This window comes from Coffea eugenioides, chromosome 9, assembly GCF_003713205.1.
Source record: "Coffea eugenioides isolate CCC68of chromosome 9, Ceug_1.0, whole genome shotgun sequence".
NCBI classification, from domain to species: domain Eukaryota; kingdom Viridiplantae; phylum Streptophyta; class Magnoliopsida; order Gentianales; family Rubiaceae; genus Coffea; species Coffea eugenioides.
In genome coordinates this window covers 36,059,739-36,063,812 of record NC_040043.1, presented here as the reverse complement: position 1 = coordinate 36,063,812, position 4,074 = coordinate 36,059,739, and the positions used below count along the sequence as shown (strand labels likewise).

Sequence of the window (4,074 nt, the reverse complement as noted above, 5' to 3'; positions counted from 1 at the left end):
AATGGTACAACAATTTCAATATGGAGGTAATGCTACCGAAGACCCAAATTCTCACTTGTCAACATTTCTTGAAATCTGTGATATAATTAAGTTTAATAGTGTTAGTGATGATGCAATTAAACTTCGATTGTTTCCATTTTCACTAAGGGACAAGGTTAAGGTTTGGCTACAATCTCATCATCCTAACACTTTTACAACTTGAGCTGAATTAGTTAAGACTTTTCTTAATAAATTCTTTCCACCTGAAAAAATTGCTAACTCAGAATGGATATAACTAGTTTCTCTCAACAGGAAGGAGAGACATTGTATGAAACTTGGGAGCGCTATCGGGAATTGCAACGAAGATGTCCTCATCATGGTTTACCAGATTGGTTAGCAGTCCAAACATTTTACAATGGTCTCACCTATCCAACAAAGACGCATGTAGATGCGGCAGCGGGAGGAGCATTGATGGGAAAGACAGCTGAGGAAGCTCAACAATTGATTGAAGAAATGGCTACTAACAACTACCAATTGGCAAATGAACAAGGTAATACAAGGAGAACCGTATGTATGCTTGAAGTAGATACCTTGAATATGTTAAGTGCAAAGATGGATAATGTGGTTAAGATGCTTAATAGGCAAGTTGGTTCTAGTTCTAATCAAGGAGTAGTTGTTGCATGTTGTACTACTTGCGGCGGAGATCATGATAATTTTATGTGTGCTAGCAGCAAACAGGTTCAATATCTCAACAATTACAACCGTCCACCCCAAAACAATCCATACTCCAGCACCTATAATCCAGGATGGCGTAATCACCTGAATTTTGGATGGAAGGATCAAGGGAACCAACAAAAACCAGTTAATCCACCGGGTTTTCAACCAAAGTAACCACTTCCGGAGTCCAAACTAGCTTGGGAATTAGCAATTGAAAAGCTGGCAAATGTATCAAATGATAAAATTGAAAAGTTAGCCAATGCCACTACTCAACGGTTTGAAAGAATTGAAAGAAGGATGGACCAACTCACTAATATGTACAGGAATGTTGAGGTCCAATTAGGGCAAATAGCAAATGCGGTTAACAATCGCAACCAAGGGGACTTACCTAGTAAGACGGAGGTGAACCCAAGGGAGCATGTGAAGGCTATAACCCTCCATAGTAGTAAGGAAGTAGGTGGGGCACTAGTAGTTGAATGTGAGAGAGAATGTGAAAGAAGAGAGAACAAGCAATTGAGTGAGTTAGGAGAGGACGACAAGAAAATCAAAGGGAAAGAAAAGACGGAGGAAAATGAACCACAAATGAGAGATACAACACCAATTCCTCCACCGTTGCCATTTCCACACAGATTGAAACCTTCAAGAAATGACAAAGAATTTGAGAAGTTTGTCAACATTTTCAAACAATTACATATTAACATTCCTTTTGTTGATGCTATTTTGCAGATTCCTTCAAACGCAAAGTTTCTCAAGGAGATAATGACTAAGAAAAGGAAGTTAGTAGATAGTGAGACAATTGCATTAACAAAAGAATATAGTGCCATCATACAAAATAAATTGCTACGAAAGTTGAAAGATCCAGGGAGTTTCACAGTTCCTTACACTATTGGTAATGTAGAATTCTCTAAAGCACTTTGTGACTTTGGTATAAGTGTGTCATTGATCCCTTTAACTGTGGCTAGACAATTGGGGTTGAAAGAGTTAAAACGTACTAAGATTTCCTTACAATTGGCTGACAGGTCTATTAGACATCCAATGGGCATATTGGAGAATGTGCTCATTAAAGTGCAGAAATTCATTATTTCTGTTGATTTTGTTGTTTTAGACATGGAGGAAGATGTAAATGTACCTATTATACTTGGTAGACCATTTTTGGCCACTGCAGATACAATAATAGATGTCAAACGAGGTAAGTTCAAGTTTTAAATCGGTGAAGAGGAAGTGGAATTTGATTTGAGTAAAGTGGAGAAATATCCCTCTTTTACTGATCATGGTTATTCTGTTGACATATGTGATGAATTGGCATTAGAGATGAGTCAAGTTAATCTTGATGATGATTCTCTTGAACTTTGTCTTAATGGTGTAGGCCTACAAAAGGAACAAGTTGAAGAAATGACTGAATTTTTGCAGGCACAAGTTCCTTACAAAAGGAGAAATGTATATGAGGAGTTAGGACTAAGCAAAGGGCTACCTCCACCATCATGTGAGCAAGCACCACAGTTTGAGTTTAAGCCACTGCCTAAGCACCTCAAATATGCATTTTTTGGAGAAAAAGAGACATTGCCGGTAATTGTCAATGCAGCACTGGATGAGGAACAACTAGACAAGCTCTTACGTGTTCTAAGGAGGCATTTAAAGGCTATAGGATGGACGATTTCTGATATCAAGGGAATTAGTCCAACTATTTGTATGCACCGGATTTTGTTAGAAGAAAATTCTAAACCGGTGGTTGAAACTCAAAGAAAGTTAAAACCAAATATGAAAGAAGTGGTAAGAGTAGAAATCCTTAAATGGTTGGATGCAGGTATAATTTTTCCAATTTCTGATAGTGTTTGGATTTCTCCTATACATGTAGTGCCAAAGAAAGGGGGAATAACCATAGTACGTGGTAAAATGATGAAATGATTCCCTCTAGAGTTGTGGTTGGGTGGCGAGTCTGTATTGATTATAGAAAACTGAATGCAGCTACTAGAAAGGATCATTTCCCTCTTCCTTTTCTTGATCAAATGGTAAAAAGATTGGCCGGATATGAATTTTATTATTTTTTGGATGGTTTTTCAGGATACAATCAAATAGTCATTGTACCGGAAGATCAAGAGAAAACAACATTCACTTGTCCTTACGGCACTTTTGCATTTCGAAGATTGCCTTTTGGACTGTGCAATGCACCGGCCACCTTCCAACTATGCATGATGGCAATTTTCTCTGATTTTAATAAGAAAATTATGGAAATCTTCATGGATGATTTTTCTGTATTTGGATCTACTTATGATGATTGTCTTAACAACTTAGATCTAATTTTGCAAAGATGTGAAGAAACAAACCTTGTATTCAATTGGAAAAAATGTCACTTTATGGTTTGTGAGGGTATTGTGCTAGGCCATAAAATTTCTTCAGAAGGTATTGAGGTAGATCAAACCAAGATAGAGGCTATTGAGAGAATGCCTCCACCTATCAATGTGAAAGCTGGCATTCGCAGCTTTCTTGGACACGTGGGATTGTATCAGCGAGTTATTAAGGATTTCTCCAAGATTGCTAAACCTTTATGTGAATTACTTGCAAAAGATGTTCCTTTTCACTTTAATGATGAGTGTTTACTTGCTTTTAATAGGATGAAAAAGGAACTTGTCTCCGCACCCATAATAGCATCACTGGATTGGAGCTTGCCGTTCGAATTAATGTGTGATGCAAGTGATTTTTCAGTTGGGGCTGTTCTTGGGCAAAAACATGATAAGCGACTTCATGTCATTTATTATGCAAGTAAAATATTAAATGAATCCCAAGTCAACTATGCAACAACAGAGAAGGAGTTGCTAGCAGTGATATTTGCATTGGATAAGTTTAGATCGTACTTAGTAGGATCTAAAGTTATCATTTATACCGACCATGCAGCACTCAAATATTTGTTAAATAAGAAAGATGCAAAATCTCGACTAATTCGATGGATTTTATTATTGCAGGAATTTGATTTGGAAATCAAAAATAAAAAAGCATACGAGAACTTAGTTGCTGATCATCTTTCTAGACTGGAAAACATGCCTCAAGAAGACCATTCCTCCATTAAAGAAAAATTTTCAGATGAGATTTTAATGGCAATTTATAAGTCACCATGGTATGCTGATCTAGTTAACTTTGTAGTTAGCGGAGTGATACCAAGTGATTTGAATTCTCATCAAAGGAAAAAGTTCTTAAATGATACTAAACATTACTTTTGGGAGGAACCATTCTTTTACAAACATGGTGCAGATGGAGTAATTAGATGATGTGTTCCTGAAGAAGAGGTACATAGTATTTTAATGCATTGTCATACTCTTGAAACGGGAGGTCATTTTATGTGACGCCCCGAAAAAAAATGAGTTTGAGAACCCGGAAATTTTC

General features: G+C 37.0%; 1 non-coding gene across 1 annotated transcript; it reads right to left on the bottom strand.

Moving 5' to 3' along the window:
• Positions 1-255: 255 nt before the first annotated feature.
• On the bottom strand, positions 256-362 carry LOC113748520. Its single transcript, XR_003464374.1, has one exon. It is a non-coding gene; the product is annotated as a small nucleolar RNA R71 (small nucleolar RNA).
• Between the last annotated feature and the right edge of the window lie 3,712 nt (positions 363-4,074).